Source organism: Candoia aspera, chromosome 2 (assembly GCF_035149785.1).
Source record: "Candoia aspera isolate rCanAsp1 chromosome 2, rCanAsp1.hap2, whole genome shotgun sequence".
NCBI lineage: Eukaryota > Metazoa > Chordata > Lepidosauria > Squamata > Boidae > Candoia > Candoia aspera.
The window spans coordinates 202,771,410-202,790,860 of record NC_086154.1 but is presented as its reverse complement, the minus strand read 5'-3'; positions in this window follow the sequence as shown (position 1 = coordinate 202,790,860).

Genomic DNA, 19,451 nt, shown 5'->3' with positions numbered 1-19,451 from the left:
AATCTAGGTACTGACGCTGATGTCACTATTGTCTTCAGTGAAGACACAGAAATGTGTGTGCAATGTGTGTGCAATAACATTTCATGTTAGGTCTAATGGTTGATAACATAGATAATATAAGACAACTATTTTTCTAGGAAGTCTTTATCCTAGAGAGCAAACACGTTGCTTTATAAAACAACAGAGAAAGTGGAGCAGAACCAGTAATGGGTTTTGACAGATGTAGAGGGAACAAGCTAAGACATTAAGCTTGGCGTGAAAGGAAAGTTGTAAAACAATCCCAAGTATCATCTGTAAAATATTGCATACTGTGTTTACTTGAGCGTGTATTTTCTTTATTAAACGTATCGTGATCTTTCGTATTATATATAAGAAAGAATGAAAGAATGACCCTAATTTTGACCTTGGTTAAAAGATCAAGAGACTGAGACAAGGTTATATATATATATTGAGGGAAGCTGGACAGGAGGAAGATGTGTGTGGTTTTAAAATTAGAGCAAAAAAGATGTGCTATGCTGATGACACTACTCTGGTAGCTGAAAATGCAAATGATCTGCAAGCTCTAGTAATGAAAGTCAAAGTAAAGGTAAAGGTTTCCCTTGACATTAAGTCCAGTCGTGTCCGACTCTAGGGGGCGGTGCTCATCTCCATTTCAAAGCCGAAGAGCTGGCGTTTGTCCATAGACACTTCTGTGGTCATGTGGCCGGCATGACTACACAGAACGCCGTTACCTGCCCGCTGAAGCAGTACCTATTAATCTACTCACATTGGCATGTTTTCAAACTGCTAGGTTGGCAGGAGTATGAAAGTCAAGGAGCACTTAAAAAAACCCAACAAGACGAAGATTAAATGTAAGAAGACCAAACTCATGACAGCAGACACAGCAACCAGCCTTAGAACTGGCAATGAAGATATTGAGGAGGTGGTGGATAGCTTCCGCCTTTAAAATTGACTATCAACAGCAAAGGAACCAACAGTCAAGAAATATACCACAGACTAGCACTTAGTAGAGTAGCCATGAAGGCTTTGGAAAACATATTCAGATGATTCAGATGCTGGGGTGTATCTATATCCACAAGGATCAGAATCATGCAAGCAATGGTTTTCTCTGTAATACTCTATGGAAGCGAAAGTTGGATTTTGAAGAAGCAGGATAGAAAGAGTATTGACGCTTTTGAACTTTGGTGTTGGAGAAGACTCCTGAGAATACCATGGCTAGCCAAGAAAATTACTAAATGGATCATTGAACACATCAACCAAGTGTTTTTGCTTGAGGCACAAATAACCAGGCTCAAATTATCATACTTCAGACACATTATATGAAGACCTTTCTCTCTGGGAAAATATACATATAATGCTGGGAAAGGTGAAAAGAAAAAGAAGAAGAGGATGACTAGCATCAAGGTGGATGGACTTTTATACAGTGGCAATTGGAAAACCTGAAGGGGCAGAACTTCCTGGAGAAAATGATCTATGTGTTTGCTAAGCGACAACATCAACTTGATCATATATAATCATCATAAAAAGACCAATAAACAATTAAACTGGCTTGTACTGTATGTTTGAATAATCTATAGAATTCAGTAGCTCCATATTATAGCCTCCAACTCAAGACCCCCTAACTTTGACTAACCTGAGGACAGTTTGGAATGTAGCTCTTGCAGAAAAACTGGCGGGTGTTAAAATGCTTAAGACAGGGGTGGGAAATCCACAGGCAACGGATGACATGCCACCCCAGCATGTAGTTTGTGGTCCCCCCAAAACTCCAAAATCATGCCACTGAACTTTTCTGGCAATGAAACTTGCTATCTTTTTTCATGAAAGTGTGCAAAATACTTACCCTCCAACTCCCCAAACTTGTTCGGTCAAGCAGCATAACAGTAGAGTAATATAACTGAATGCTCAACTCCCCAAAGCAAGCAAAACTTGGGCAGAGAATATTCAGTTTCCTTTCCAAGAAGTCTTTTCTGAAAGTTGACTTCAGTTTATCATGCTTGTCTCCTGCCATTTTTTATTAATTCAAACCTCAGCTGTTTTTTTAAATGTACAGTATTTTAATGGTTCAAATTTAGTTTGGTATTTCCAATTAATAATAATGATAATCATTAAAAATTTAAAGTTCTTGGCAGATATTCAGAATCTGTCAAGTTGCTGCAGGTGGGTCTCCTGCTGAATGTTACTTTACCTGTTAAATTTCATTTTCATCGTCATAAGGAATAGGTGCAAATTATAAATGCCTTTTTCTGTGGAAATTCACCACTTGTGAATAGGGATAACGGTGGGTAGAAGGAGTCAGCTAACGTTATCAAATGAATTATTGGATATAATTGCAGCTAGCTAAGGCAACCCTACAGGACTTTGCACATTTTGAAATTTAGTTGTTTTTAAAAAATCCTTTATCTTGTACAAGTTATGAGAAGACACATTCCAGTATGTCTGAAAAGCTTTTTGCATATCACCAACTGTTCCAGTCACAAGTTCGGTCAAGCAGCAGAACAACAGAGTAATATAACTGAATGCTCAAATTCCATAGTCCAAGTTTTGGGAGGCGTCAGGGGGAGAGGTGTTCTTTAGAGTCTGCTTAAAAATACAAGGGATTTGCCCTGTTTTGCATCTGGATACATAAGCTCAACCCTTTCAGCCTGCCATTTTTGAAAAATCAATTTAATCAATATTTTTAATTGATTAAACTACAGTACTTCATCATTAGGCATCAATCTAAGGAAGTAAGAGTTAAACTAAGAAATGTTATGCATGTTTTTGTTTATTTGTGACTTTAAAAAGTAGTGTAATCCTGTATGTATCTATTCAGAATCAGCCACTTTGATTTGATTTTGGTGATTTATTATTGGTGAATGTAGAGCTCCCAGGTGTGGATTGCAAAAATACTGAAAATTCTAATGTTCATCTAGATTTCTGCAGCCAAGATTGGTAACTCTAGTTAATAAGCATGTGTGTGTACCACTGTACTATCTTCTGCATCATGCATGGCTCTTTAAGGGAGGTTTGAAGCTTACCATGTCACCTAGATCTGAAACAAATCCTATTTTTGATGCACTTTGTAACTGATAGCAAACCTAGGTTCGGAGTAGGTGTGCTATCTAAATTAGGCAGCCACCAGTTCTGACAATAATTAGTCACAGTAGAAGAATAAAAAAGGGGCCATGCCAGGCAGAAATCATGGCCACATTAGCTGAGGATGATAGATGCTGTAGTCAAACCTATTTGGAAGGCCCAGCTACCCTGATCACTAGAGATGAGGCAAAGATTCTTTGTTGTTGCTAGTGAAGTGCCAGTGGATGTATTTCAGGGCAGCCCTGCTCAGGGACATCACCCTTTCTTGAAGTCTTGAGATCTGGGATTTGGTTTGCCCTGGAAGGCATTCTGTTGTTCTTGGCCTCCTTTGGATCAGGGAAGGCAAAGGGGCAGCAAAGGGCAGACAAAGCAAACAGGTCTTTGCCTGTTTGCCTGCCCAAGGCCATTGTCTGCAACACAAGTTTGCTTTACACTTTTATTGGGGAATAATTGCAAACACAACCATAGTTTTAACCAAGTTTGCTCACAGCAGTTCATTAATGCTTTGCTGAAAGCAGCTTGAAAAACAAATATTCCCTGTTGTGCATGGATGGAAATTGGTGATTTCCATCCAAGGTGGTGCTTAGGAAAAAGAAATCAAGGATTTGGATCAAACTGACATTTTGTGCCACAGAGAGAGATCAGAAAGAACCAGCAGCAATAGATACCTGAGATCAGTCTTCCATTAAGTTAGAAAAGCCAGATGTCTTGGATTTCAATTCCTGTGGGAATTTGTAGCCCAACACCACTGGAGGACACTAAACTAGGGAAAATTATTTTAGGTGATCTTTCAAATATCTCATATTTCTATATAGCTTTTAACATTTTAACAAAGAAATATTATTTTACTTTGCACCATTTTTTTCATAGGGAGTCTGTTTTTCTCTTTTCCAGTGCTGTTCTGGTTTTAAAAAATCAAGTGGGTAACTTTGCTTTATATTAACAACAAATAGTTTTCAACAGTTAGCCACACCTGCTGGCCTAGGAAACAGATCAAGCACCCATGCATCATCTTTGCTCTCAGGGAGTCAAAAGCCATGGAATGACTAACACACTTTCCCTGTGGAAAAAACCTCTTTGAGAAAGTGCCCGCCATCAATTATATAGGAAAGCTTTCATACACAAACATCTTCTCAGTGGTCTAGGACAGGCTGTTCCGATGCTGTCTAGATAACTTAGGACCATAACTCTTCTGCGAGGGAGATTTCTGAGCATGTACAACTCAGCTTAAAAATATTATCAGAGTCCTGCTGGTACAGGATACTTCTTAGAGGCATTAACATATAAGCTGATCATAATGAGTCCCTGCTGTGCATAAATTGGCCCAGTGGAAATAATATGGGGTACATCTTAGGTTCTACTAACAGAACTCTGCTCCCATTCCTTTCCTATACCTTCAGCTGCAGTGGATTGTACAGGAAGTAGGACTCAATTCTGCTGGCAGATACCTTGCCATTAGAAAGGATCAAACAAAATGCAGCAGATTTATCAAATGTTCATCTGCAACTCTCATCAGCTATTACTGATGAAAAGCAAGGTTTTTAGATATAAATGTATCATTCTTTTTACAATTATAAATACGGTTATATTGGGGCTACAAAAATTCAGATGACTCTAGATAGCAGCAAAGAGAGAACAGAAAATTCTAACTCTTTGGTGCCATCTAGTGTTAGTCTGAAATCTTGCAGACAATGTGTGGTAGCCTTACTATAAGGCATTACTGTAGCTTGAAAGCAGGGCCTTGATACAACCTGGATTCAAAAGGAAATGGTAATTTGGAGCAGATATGAGTGAGCGCACCACTTTAAATCAGTGTGCTCCAAATCATCCTTTCATCTTCAAATCTGGATTGCTGCACAGCCATAATGTACAGTGTTTATTTGCACAAGAATATTTACACCCCAGTATTCTTGCCGTGAAAACTAAATGGATCAGTACAACCAGAGATATGTTGGTATACCATCGGAAGATGAGACCCCCAGGTCGGAAGATGGTCAAAATGCTACTGGGGAGGAACAGAGGATGAGTTCAACTAGCCCCAGACATGATGACGCAGCTAGCTCAAAGCCAAAAGGACGGCTAGCAGCCGACGGTGCTGGTGGTGAACGGCGAATCCGATGTTCTAAGGATCAACACACCATTGGAACCTGGAATGTAAGATCTATGTAAGATCTTTGAGCCAGGGCAAATTGGATGTGGTTATTGGTGAGATGTCAAGATTAAAGATAGACATTTTGGGCGTCAGTGAACTGAAATGGACTGGAATGGGCCACTTCACATCAAATGACCACCAGATCTACTACTGTGGACAACAGGACCACAGAAGAAATGGAGTAGCCTTCATAATTAATAGTAAAGTGGCGAAAGCAGTGCTTGGATACAATCCAAAAAACGACAGAATGATCTCAATTCGAATTCAGGGCAAGCCATCTAACATCACAGTGATCCAAATATATGCCCCAACCACAGATGCTAAAGAAGCTGAAGTAGAGCAGTTCTATGAGGATCTGCAGCACCTACTGGACAACATGCCTAAAAGAGATGTTATTTTCATCACAGGAGACTGGAATGCTAAGGTGGGCAGTCAAATGACACCTGGAATTACAGGTAAGCATGGCCTGGGAGAACAAAACGAAGCAGGACATAGGTTGATAGAATTTTGCCAAGTCAACTCACTCTGCATAACAAACACTCTCTTCCAACAACCTAAGAGACGGCTTTATACATGGACTTCACCAGATGGAAAACACCGAAATCAGATTGACTACATCCTTTGCAGCCAAAGGTGGCGGACATCTATACAGTCGGTAAAAACAAGACCTGGAGCTGACTGTAGTTCCGATCATGAACTTCTTCTTGCACAATTTAGGATCAGACTAAAGAGATTAGGGAAGACCCACAGATCAGCTAGATATGAGCTCACTAATATTCCTAAGGAATATGCAGTGGAGGTGAAGAATAGATTTAAGGGACTGGACTTAGTAGATAGGGTCCCGGAAGAACTATGGACAGAAGTTCGCAGCATTGTTCAGGAGGCGGCAACAAAATACATCCCAAAGAAAGAGAAAACCAAGAAGGCAAAATGGCTGTCTGCGGAGACACTAGAAGTAGCCCAAGAAAGAAGGAAAGCAAAAGGCAACAGTGATAGGGGGAGATATGCCCAATTCAATGCAAAATTCCAGAGGTTAGCCAGAAGAGATAAGGAATTATTTTTAAACAAGCAATGCGCGGAAGTGGAAGAAGACAATAGAATAGGAAGGACAAGAGACCTTTTACAGAACATTAGAAACATTGGAGGTAAATTCCAGGCAAAAATGGGTATGATCAAAAACAAAGACAGCAAGGACCTAACAGAAGAAGAAGAGATCAAGAAAAGGTGGCAAGAATACACAGAAGACCTGTATAGGAAGGATAACAATATCGGGGATAGCTTTGACGGTGTGGTCAGTGAGCTAGAGCCAGACATCCTGAAGAGTGAGGTTGAGTGGGCCTTAAGAAGCATTGCTAATAACAAGGCAGCAGGAGACGACGGCATCCCAGCTGAACTGTTCAAAATCTTGCAAGTTGATGCTGTCAAGGTAATGCATGCTATATGCCAGCAAATTTGGAAAACACAAGAATGGCCATCAGATTGGAAAAAATCAACTTATATCCCCATACCAAAAAAGGGGAACACTAAAGAATGTTCAAACTATCGAACAGTGGCACTCATTTCACATGCCAGTAAGGTAATGCTCAAGATCCTGCAAGGTAGACTTCAGCAGTTCATGGAGCGAGAATTGCCAGATGTAAAAGCTGGGTTTAGAAAAGGCAGAGGAACTAGAGACCAAATTGCCAATATCCGCTGTATAATGGAAAAAGCCAGGGAGTTTCAGAAAAACATCTATTTCTGTTTTATTGACTATTCTAAAGCCTTTGACTGTGTGGACCATAACAAATTGTGGCAAGTTCTGAGCGGTATGGGGATACCAAGTCATCTTGTATGCCTCCTGAAGAATCTGTATAACGACCAGGTAGCGACAGTAAGAACAGACCATGGAACAACGGACTGGTTTAAGATTGGGAAAGGAGTACGGCAGGGCTGTATACTCTCACCCTACCTATTCAACTTGTATGCAGAACACATCATGCAACATGCTGGGCTTGAGGAATCCAAGGCTGGAGTTAAAATCTCTGGAAGAAACATTAACAATCTCAGATATGCAGATGATACCACTTTGATGGCTGAAAGTGAAGAGGAACTGAGGAGCCTTATGATGAAGGTGAAGGAAGAAAGTGCAAAAGCTGGCTTGCAGCTAAACCTCAAAAAACCCAAGATGATGGCAACCAGCTTGATTGATAACTGGCAAATAGAGGGAGAAAATGTAGAAGCAGTGAAAAACTTTTTATTCCTAGGTGCAAAGATTACTGCAGATGCTGACTGCAGTCAGGAAATCAGAAGACGCTTAATCCTTGGGAGAAGAGCAATGACAAATCTCGATAAAATAGTTAAGAGCAGAGACATCACACTGACAACAAAGACCCGCATAGTTAAAGCAATGGTGTTCCCCGTAGTAACATATGGCTGCGAGAGCTGGACCATAAGGAAGGCTGAGAGAAGGAAGATCGATGCTTTTGAACTGTGGTGTTGGAGGAAAATTCTGAGAGTGCCTTGGACTGCAAGAAGATCAAACCAGTCCATCCTCCAGGAAATTAAGCCAGACTGCTCACTTGAGGGAACGATATTAAAGGCCAAACTGAAATACTTTGGCCACATAATGAGAAGACAGGACAGCCTGGAGAAGATGTTGATGAGAGTGGAAGGCAAAAGGAAGAGGGGCCGACCAAGGGCAAGGTGGATGGATGATATTCTAGAGGTGACGGACTTGTCCCTGGGGGAGCTGGGGGTGTTGACGACCGACAGGAAGCTATGGCGTGGGCTGGTCCATGAAGTCATGAAGAGTCGGAAGTGACTAAACGAATAAACAACAACATGATGAAAGCTAAATTATATCCATTAGGAAAAAATAACTTTTTACTATTAAAATGTGTTCTAGGGGCTATCAGATGGAAGAGAGATTACAGTCTCTCTGTAGCCTCTTCAGTCAAGTGTCGAGGGTCAAGGTAGACAAGCTAGTCACATTCCTGAGTGTTTGTCATATTGTTCAGATCCTTTCCTCTTTCAAAATCTTTATTTTTCCTCTCTCCATATCACATGTTATACCTTTACCTCATAGTGTCCTCCCTTTGTTTAACCAGCTAGACATTTGTTATCCTAACCAGTTAAAGATAAACTCAGTATTTTATTTCCCAGTAAATAAATGACGTTTTTAGCCCATTTCTTTCCACTCACCACCACCATACAAAGTATCCCCTACTGCCATTTCCCTTTGACTTTTTTTTTAGTCCTGGAAATATTCTGGAAGTAGTTGAAACAGTTTGTAAGCAAAGTATAAAAAATAGCATAGGTGTTGTCTCATTGTTAGTAATATATACTACATAGCCATTTTGCTAGTTGAGTAAATACTGGCCTGACACCAAGTTAAAATTCTAGTTTTAACTCCTTTCTTTAATAGTATCTTTACAAATCTTATTAGGAAGTTTTAAGGAACATAGAATATTATCTTCAGTTCAACCAAAACTTTTATTAACTTTTATACCTGATAATTCATCCTCATCTCTAGTCCTCTGAGAGGTCTCTTTTAACTAACCTAGATACAAATTTAAGAAGATGACTTCCCTAAGGCTGGAACACCTAGAGCAGGGGTCCCCAAACTCTTTACTCATCAACCACTTCATGAAGTTTCAAATTGTTCATTGACCCGCAAACATTTATTATATGAAAATAATTTAATATTATTTAAAGTAGTACTTTAACTAATAGTACTGCTACTACTACTACTAACAATAATAGATAGTCCCATCGACCTTTACGGGTTGATATTGACCACTCTGGGGAACCCTGCCCTAAAGTCATGTTTTAGAATACGAATGCATCTATGGATGCCTCCCTTGGAGTTTTCCAGATTCTTGGTCTTTTCTTACTTTACTGTTTTAAAAAATAAATAAATTGGTTCTTTTAATTTTATAGAGCATAGATAGCCTAAGTATTCTTAGAAAATTCTTAGAAAATACAAAGTGGGGGGCTGTTTAGCGCTGGGCCCATTGTCCTGGGCATGGGGAAAGGGACTCTGAGTTTATTAAGGGGCATTGTCACCATTTGTGCCTCTTGTAATAGCTATTTGAATCCTCCTTGCCCCTGTCAGAGCAGAGTGAATATCCATGGTATATTTTCAAAATTCTAGACTTCCTCACAGGTTCCCAAAGACTGGGCATCTCCACATTAAGCTTTTTGTAAAATTTCCATTGTACAAAAGTCATTTTGTAACAAACAGATGTGTGGGCCATGGGGCAAAAGAGGAAGTTTATCAAGCAGCTGCAAAGGACACAAAAATTGCAGATGCTTATTTATATAGCCTTGCTTAGACTGCTGCTAACTTGGGCCACAAAAATGCCAACAACTTCAGAAAACTCCAACTCATTGTTGCCACCTGGATGTTCGCAATCCAGATATGGTAGCCCAAATGTAGGGCTTCTGTTCTCCTTTCTTATGGCATTTTACCCTAAAGTGGATTTAGATCAGGGAGTCTTTCATTTGGAGGATGAAATAATCTTCCTCCTCTGACTGCCCTTCAAACAGAAGGCTGAATTCTGCAAAGTAGGATATGTGGCTAAGGACCCAGGGTCATATGTGTGGGAAGATCATAGGTTTACAAGCTTCTGAAATACGTAATAAGTACTTGGTAGCACAGGAAACCTCTGGCCTTGGCATATTTAGGGTTATCAGATATCTGAACAGACAAAGGAGGACATGGACAATCAGAAAGGAAGACAAGCTGTTTAACTTTTTTGGCATCTGCAACAAAAAATACTATACAGCAAAAAACTGCAAAAAAAAAAGTACTTAGGCCTACATGTAAATGAAATTATTTTTTCCAGTATCAGACTGGATTTTCAATTGCAATATTTTTCCAATACATTTTTATTTTCAAGAACACATGCTAGTGATAATATAGAATCGACGACGACATGCTTTCCATCTTTCACCATAGAAACGAGTCATGTGATCTACAGACTACAGTGATTGTAGATTTGAAGGGACTGGATTGAAGCTGTTTGCTGGGATCAAGAAATAAATAACATTAATCCACGCTGTTGAATCTGTCGGTGGACTAGGGAAAGAAAGAAGCAGACAGTTTACAAGGTCAGAATACACAAAAGTTTGAATGACTATTGTGAAAACAATCCAAATTTTTTAAAAAAGAGACTCTCAAAAAGCCAGACAATATTTTAAGGCTATACCTGCTGGACGGAGGACAGGAGGACAAAAAGGAGGCCATGTCCTCCAGTTGGCAGACATCCGATGGCATATTGAACTCTAGCAATTGCACTTTTACTCGCACGGCCATCTTGGTGTTAAAATGGTCTGCTAATTATTGAAGAATATTTTTCATAGTTGCTTTCCCTAAACATTGGCTGTTTTTTTGTTTTGTTTTTGATGAAGTTGAAAGCTAACCAAACCACATTACAGCTTAGCAGAACATGTAAATTCAGCTGTTGTGGTTTGTAAACCCATTATTTATGGCTAAGCGCAATGGTGAATTTAACCAGCTGGAGTTTTTTTTCTTTTACAAACTCTGATTAAACTAACTTTGGTTTATGTTGTGGCATTAAATGGTGTCCACTAGCCAACTTTTTTGCATCATGCAGTATTTTTAACCACATTAGATTAGAAATGATTATTTCAATGTATTATTTTCATAAACAAATCTTAAAAAAAAATAAGTTTTTGATCTAGGAAACCTGACTTTGATTATGCAGCTGATTCTGGACAAAAATCAGCCAATGCCATTCTAAAGTTTTTCCGGAGTAAAGGAGGACACTATATTCCAGCAGCTCTTAAGCTCTTCCAGGCGAAGACATTAGCCCAGCTCCTTTACGGGTCCTGTGTTGGTGCTCCGACTTCAAGCATTACATTTCTGGAAAGAGTGCAGTCAAAATTTATTAGAGCAGTACTCCAAATGCCCAAATGTGTGTCAAACGCTCAACTTCGATTGGAAGTCGGCATGATAAAAGTCGAGGCAAGAGTGCGTATAGCCTCCCCGAACCTTTGGCTAAAACTAAAGCATTATCCCCAAGGTTTAGCGCCACTCATTTTTCAAGATTACTTCCAAACTTCTTGGTTAAAGGATATTGAATTTAGTCTCACAAAGCTAGGATTTTCCACAGATTTAATTCTTAGGATGGATTATGAACAGGCAAAATTGACCCTGAAGCAAAGGATAAAGGACATAGAGAGACAAACGGACTTACAGAAGGCTCCTCATTTCCTATCTTCAGAGCATAATAAATATATTGTCAATACTGCTACCTTTCTCAACTCGAAATTCCTAGCCAGTGGAAAGCTTTCTCCCTAGCTTGAAGCCATGTACTCCCTTCTGCAGTCTTGGAAGGCAGATACAGAAAAATCCCAATAGCTGCAAGGCGGTGTCCTTTTAACAAGGGAGAGATAGAAACCACAGACCACTTGCTTCTCTGTTGTCCTTTTTATAAAGAGCTCAGGAGTAAATTAATGTTACCTTTGCTCAACAAATACCCTAGACGGAAAGATATAGATTATATACAAATGTTACTTATAGACGAACATCCAACTGTCACGGCGCAAGTAGCCAGATTCTGCACAGCTGCTATGAAGATAGATCAGATTATGATTGGAAAAATGTAGCAATGTACCCCTTGCAATAACTTTGTGGTCTATAAATCACATTTTATATATGATATTTTACTCTTTTTATTACTCTTTTTAATATTTTACATATCATATTTTTATAGACACTTATATTTGATAGAATATTAGTCATGATAATGCAAATTAATAAGATTGTTTTTAAATTTGATTAAGGGGCTAAATTACATTGTGATCTAAACGTATTTTAACATTTAACTGGAGCTTGTAAATTCAAATTTAAAATTCTTTTAAATCAGATGGCTGATATTTTAAGGCTAAGGCTAATGTGTATATGTTCATAGAATTGTATCTTGTACTGGTCAGTGACCGTAATAAAATTGAACTGAACTGAACCAAGTTTTTGTGCTTTTTGCCTGTGCCAGTCAGTGACTGCTAGTGGGAGACTCTGAAAAATCTTACAGCTATTGTTTATTTATTTATATTTCAAATTTCTGTCACTGCCCATCTCCCCCAAAGGGGGACTCTGGGCGGTTTACAACACAATAAACAAATTAAAACCATAAAACATAGATTGTAATACAAAATATCATTATAAATAGATAAATATATGACTCTTGTAGTGAAAAGCTCTCATTCAATTGAGAGGGCACTATGGCACCAACCACCCCCAGGAAGAGCTATTGCCTTTCCCATCCCAAGCAAGGCGGCAGAACCAGGTTTTTAAATTCTTCCGGAAGTCTGGGAGTGAAGGCGCCTGCCTCACCTCTGGGGGCAAGATATTCCAAAGGGCAGGAGCCACTGCAGAGAAGGCTTGCCTCCTGGACCCCGCTAGATGAAATTCCTTTATTGATGGGATCCATAGCATGCCCTCTCTGCTTGACTGGGTGGGACAGGTCAATGTTATGGGGATGAGACAGTCCCTCAGGTACCCTGGCCCCATGCCATGTAGGGCTTTAAAGGTGATAACCAACACCTTGAATTGGACCCGGAAGCAAACTGGTACCCAATGCAGCTCACTTAGCAAAGGTGTTATATGTGCCCTTCTGGGGGCACCAAAAATAGCCCGCATGGCTGCATTCTGGACCAGCTGAAGCTTCCGGATACTCTTCAAGGGTAGCCCTATGTAGAGTGTGTTGCAGTAGTCAATATGGGAGATAACAAGGGCATGAGTGTCGAAGGGCTTTCCGATCCAGGAAAGGGTGTAACTGGTGCACCACACGAAGCTGCACAAAGGCCCTTCTGGCCCCGGCTGCCACCTGCTCTTTGAGCAGGAGCCGTGAGTCCAAGGGTTACCCCAAGTTAGGTACATGCAATCCCATCCAGAACCAAAGATGACAAAGTCCCAGATACTGAAGAGCGATTAACCCACAGCCACTCCGTCTTACCAGGGTTCAGTTGAAGCCTGTTGTTCCCCATCCAGGCCCCCACAGCTTCCAGACACCTGGAGAGGGCAGTCACAGCATCACTTATCTCACCCGGGATGGAGATGTACAATTGAGTATCATCAGCATAGTGATGATACCTCATCCCATGGTGACGGATGATCTCACCCAGCGGTTTCATGTAGATGTTGAATAGGAGAGAGAACTGAACCCTGTGGCACCCCACAATGGATGGGTCGAGGGTCGGATCTCTCCCCCCCTAATACCACCAACTGGGACTGGCCCTGGAGGAAGGAGGTGAACCAGTGCAAAACCATGCCACCAACCCACAACTCCCTGAGCCACCCCAAAAGGATACCATGGTCGATGGTATCGAAAGATCAAGAACAGCAAGGATCGATGCACTGCCACTGCCATCCATAAGTGCAGCCAATGCCTTTTCCGTCCCATATCCGGGCCTGAATCCTGACTGAAAAGTGGTCTAAATAATCCTTTTCATCCCAAAACAGTATCATCTGGAGCTGTAATGCCACCACTTTCTCAACCACTTTCCCCAAAAAGGGGAGGTGGGAGTAAAAATTGGAAAGAAAATTGTCCAATACAGTAAGGTCCAGTGATGGCTTCTTGAGGAGGGGCTACACCAATGCCTCTTTAAAGACAGTTGGAAACAGCCTCTCCCTCAAGGATGTATTAATCATCGCCTGGTTATACATGTACATCTAAAACTTTTCTGTTGGCCAAATTTCAGTAATATGTATTTTCTCACTTCCTTTCCCCAAATCCATGTGGGCCTTTTAAGGAAGGGTGTGTGTACATAAAACAGGATAGTTTTTTGGATTTTTATTAGATAAGGATAGAATATTTGGAGGCATCCATGGCTGGTTTCATTGCAATAAAGTTTCAGAGGGAGATGGGGAAGCATGGTGGAAAAAAAAGGATGTTACCTCAGGGAAAACATTTTGCCCACATAAGGGCCTTCTCTTCATTTCCATGCAGCCTGCTGAGAGAAATGCAGCTTTTCGCCAAGGGCTGAAGGTGTGGCTCCTGCTGAGTCACTGAAGCAGATGCCTACATGATAGGCTATTCTTAAACCCAAATGAGTAAGAGCCCTTGTAACTATCTGCTCTCAAGAAGCTCAACCAGCTTAGTAAACAATTTTATCTCTGGCATCCTTTTGTTGATGAGACTGTATTGGTTTGTCTTCAGTATTGTCTGCAAGAAAAAGCCAGAGTGAGGCTATGTGGCATGTGATTTACAATCCATTTATTTAGCATCCCAAACCTCTCCCCTCCCCCCAGTAAATTCCAAGGTGGGATTAACCTGGTTACCTGCTGCAGTCCATGGCATGCCAGGTCCCTACAAGTTGAAGGATGTTTCTTCATTTCCCTCCAAGGGGGTAATATAAGAGGTTTATAGTCAGATGTTAAAGCAAAAAGCAAACAATAGCTGATCTACACTTTCTGAAGATTAGCATGGAAAGTGGGAATCATACTTCATGTTAAGTCAAAATGAGACCTGATTTTGGTTTAGTGTCCAATGGGAGTTGAAGGATTACCTGCCAGGGATGGTTTAATGGATTCTTGAGTAGAGGATTGGGCAAGATTATCTATAAGGTCTGTTCCATCTCATACATTTTACTAGACATATGCAATATTCAAATCTGAAGTGGGCAAAAATGCTTTGGATTTGCTTTGCTGTATCTGCAGGCACCTACTGAAAAAAGTCATGCCTTCTCCTGGGGTCTCATAATTGCTGGCACACTCAGGAAAATATGCATTTTAGAGGAGGTATTAAGGAGGAAGGTGGGACAGTGAACGTGCTGTGAAAAACTGGAAGTACCTTTGCTCCAAATCTGAATACTTCATCCTCTGCATTCTGTGATTCTGGGTGGAAGAACCTAACAGCTTGATCTCAAAAAAGTTATGCAGGGTCCTGCCACATTGCAATATTTGAATACGGTCTCATAGACAGTGTCCCCAACTGCAAAGACTTGCAAGAAAGTGATCATTAGTAAGTTATTAATAACAGTAAACCTAAGTTACTAAAACTTGCTATTCTTCCAGTCATAAGTATAGAAATGATGTTTTGGGGGTGGGTGGGGGAGAGAGCCTAAATAGAATGATATCCTAGCTTAATTCAGGAAACCACTGAAACAATTTCGATCTAGTTATACTTTGGAAGATTAAGTAGAGGAAGTGCTTCCTCAGGACTTGAGTCAAAGGCATTTAAGAGGAGCGGCAGGTTGCTTCTAATTTATTACCACACCTAGATAATGGTGCAGAGTTAAGTCATTCATATTAAGAGGTTATCAGCTCCACGCTGGTTGATATTGTTGATACTGTTGTTGCAGTTACTGTATGCCGATGAAAGCCTGTACCATACACATGCATTATCTAATAACTAATATATTACCCTTCAGACCTGTGCAAAGATGCCTCAAGAGTCTCTTCACCATTACACATTGCCTTTGGAGGAGAAAGGTAGTTTGAGTGATAGATGTGGTAGAGTTACAGGTTTGGAAAAAAAGGAGCACATGGGAGAGGTGGCCGTTCTAACTAATGTGTTCATTGCCCATAGTGGAAAATGTATTCATGTAAGTGTTTAGATCCTGCCTTTTGACAGTCCAAGATTGCTTACAGAGACTGTTTCCTAATGACCATGACATTGTTGGTTCTAAGAGACAAAAACTGGCCCAAAGGTGTCATGGTCTAATGGCATCTTTGGCTGATGAGAGGCTCCAGAATCTAAAAATCAAGCCACACTGGAATATCTGGACATATAAGATGCTAAGATATGGTGTGTTCTTAACCCTAATCCCACCAGCCTCTTTTCTACTGAAATGTCCCTTTTAAAAATGCTTGCTTCATGGCTGAAGTGGGCACAGATCTATGATGCCTAAATACTGTAGGTGTTAAACTTGTTTACTTATTTTTGTCATTAACATAATGAAGGTCATAGCCAGCTTAGATGGGCATTTAATATAACGTTTCACTTTATAGTGTGTTAAGGATAAACACTATATTGTGAAGGGAAGATGATTTTCTCTTCTGTAATGAATAGCAAAAGCTATACAGGAGGAACATAATGCAGGACAAAAAGTTTGACTCCTGATCCGAGAAGCCTGATTTCCAAATTGCACATTCCTGCTATTAAGTAAAACCAAGGCACGTTAAATATGTTTATGTGCTTACTCATTTAACAGGAAGAAAACACCAAACAGTCTTGATAAACTAGTTCATGTTTCAACTAGATTTGCATTTACATTTTGCAAAGAGCAGAAAACAGGCTGAGTTTTCTCTGCATCTGGTCATGACAATACATCTTGCCTCTAAGCAGCTGGGTATTACTTTGGGTATTACATGTCACATGAAGCAGTTGGTGATGTAGAGACATGGTGGAAGGTGTGGGGTGGCCCTCCTTTAGAATGGTTGGCCTACAGTTCTGAATATCTCTATCAGCATGACCAGGAGTGATGGGCATTGTAAATCAACCCATGTAGGCAACAAGTTGGGGTAAGCTAGTTAGGAAACATGGAAACAGTTAAACAGCAAAGACCTTGAACATGGTGTGTTAAATTATAGCTCAAATTTAAAGCTATTCCAAATTTGGTTTCCAAAGTCTTTTGTTTTTAAATTTCCGAGTCAGCTAAAAATGGCAGTGTGTTATACTTCATGTGTCAAAAATGCTATGTGCATGTTCTGATAAAAATATTAACACTGAGTAAGCATTTGAGTATAGGTCTCACCCTTCTTTTTCAGTTCAGTCTGCATGGAATCCTTCCTTCCTCCCTCCCTCCCTCCCTCCCTATAATTTGCTTCAATTTTATGATGGCTCTTAATATAATGGGTATGAATTTGTTACTGTATTAATATCTTAAATTTTGTCTCTGAAGGAATTCTAATAGTCTGGATTGGTTTAGTTGCATTACTGTACTGAAGTTGGGAGGTTTCTCTTCTGGCAAAATATTCAGCAGGGTAAGTTTGAAGTTTTAACAAATACAGAGTGTATCCTGTCTCCCTGAATCGAGAAATGCTTTAATATTTGATGTCACTTAGCAGTGTAAAAAAATGTGATCAGATGGTAGTATAGCACTTGGGTTGTAAACATTTTCAAAGTCAAAATTTAAATTATTTTGGACTCCATGAAAGAGTTAGCATTTAAACAGAGAACTGTTAATTTGGAGTTGGCTATACAGTTAAGCTTGTATAGATTCTCTTCAACAGAAACAAGGCTCAGATTGATTGTATTCACTCTTTATGTTGCAAAATATTGTCTTTAGTGATTCAGCAGAGTGCAAGAACACAGTAATTCACATATGATGCAAATTAAATGCCACAGGCATGAGGTAATAAAGAAACCAATATACTGACATAAAGTACAAATTCAGTTCATGCATCAGAACTCAATTGCCCAACAAATTTTGCTAGGAACACACTTTTGGGGAGCCTTATCATGACTCAGATTGTTCATGGAGAACATGGGATTATCAGCTGAGAGTACCGATTTGCTGGCAGAACCCACCATTTGCTGACACAGGATTATGGAAAGATGAATAACAGAATATTATACTGAGATGAATCCATGACAATTGCAGTAGTTAATTTTGCTCAATTATATTCAAAAGTTGTGGCATCACTGAAACACAGATTTTGTCTTTCAATAAATCCCTAAGTGAACAGAACTTGACACAATCTCTACATGATACAGAGTTAAACACCCCATCTTCAGATTTGAATTCACACTTCCTTGTTTATATGTAGTTGTTTACAGATTCAGCATAAGAAAACAGTGCATACAGCAGATGCAAAAATTTCAGTCAATATTTTGTAACATATCCTTTAGCAGAAATAATTGGCCATGGGAAATGTTTGGATGTTGTTTAAGGTTTCCATTCTTGCTTTTGGAATTTTTCCTTTCTTCTTTTCAGAACTCTTCCAGCTCAGAATTATTCTTAGGACTCCTTGCATATATAGCATGTCTGAGATCTCCCCCAGGATTTCCAGTAATATTCAAGTCTGGGGACAGTGAAGGTCGTTCCAAAACCTTTCTTTTCTTTTCCCCCTCTGTAAGTACATCATGGTTGATTTGAAAGTAAGTTCCAGACACGGTCTCCCTGAACTCTAACCTTTTCAAATGTTAACCCCCGCTCAACTTGACCGTGATTGAAAATCTGTACAGAATCTCAAACACGCGGTGCATTCAAGGAGAATAATTCTGAGCTAGAATTGTTATGCAAGTAGGAAAAAAAAATCCAAAAGCTAGAAAAAAAACCCCTTAGCTGGCTACAGGAAACATTTTGCAAGTAGTTATTTCTGCCAAAGGAAGTGTTACAAAGTACTGACTGAAATGATGTCCAAACCCTTTCCTATCAACTGTTTATGTACAGAATCTGTAAACAACTGCCAGAATTGTCACATAGACAATATACATTCAAATTTGCAGCACAATGAGATATTTAACTCTGTACCATACAGAGGTTATGTCAGTTGCTGTTTACTTAGGAATTCTTTAAAATATACAATTTGTTTGTGCATACAACTGTAATAGGGTTGAAATCTAATGGACAGCCTTCTTCCCTGTTACACTGCATCACATCTTTCTTCCAAGGAGGTCCAAGTAGGATTTTGCATTAGAATCCCAGCCTCTCCTTCTCACTCTGCAGTTGAAAAGATGGAGAACAAATATTCACCTCCAAATAAGCAAGGTACAGTTAGAGGGATAGAGAATTGCAGGGATTTTCTTTTTAAACATACTCAGCATGTTTAATTTCTAGTGGTGAAGCTTCCCAGGATCTAAGGCACCAATTCTTGTCTTCAACTTTCCTAAATTAAAAAAAAAAAGTTCTACAAATGGGTGCTGTGGGGTCATGTGTCTTGACCCTGGATATTCTTTCATGTGATCACTTACAGAGGCTACTCTGGAATGCAACAGTGTGCAGAAACAATGACATTAGACCATGATAAGACTCTAAATAGTATAAAACAAATTGCTATCTCAACAAGATCAGCTCTGTGTTGCTTATTTTCCTTTTTGGGCATTTCTCAAAGAGGCAGTTGGGAAAACCAAACTTGGAATTTCATTTTCAGTCATGCCGTCTCCTGGTAGGGCATTCAAAAGAAAGGTAACTTGCAGATCTGAACCTATCAATATAATTGATTTATATTAAAAATAACAGGCACTAGGACACCACCAGCAGACTTGTAACATCTTCATTTGTACACATTCCCTTTTTGAAAAGTTTTTGCTTACATTAGCAGCTATGTCAC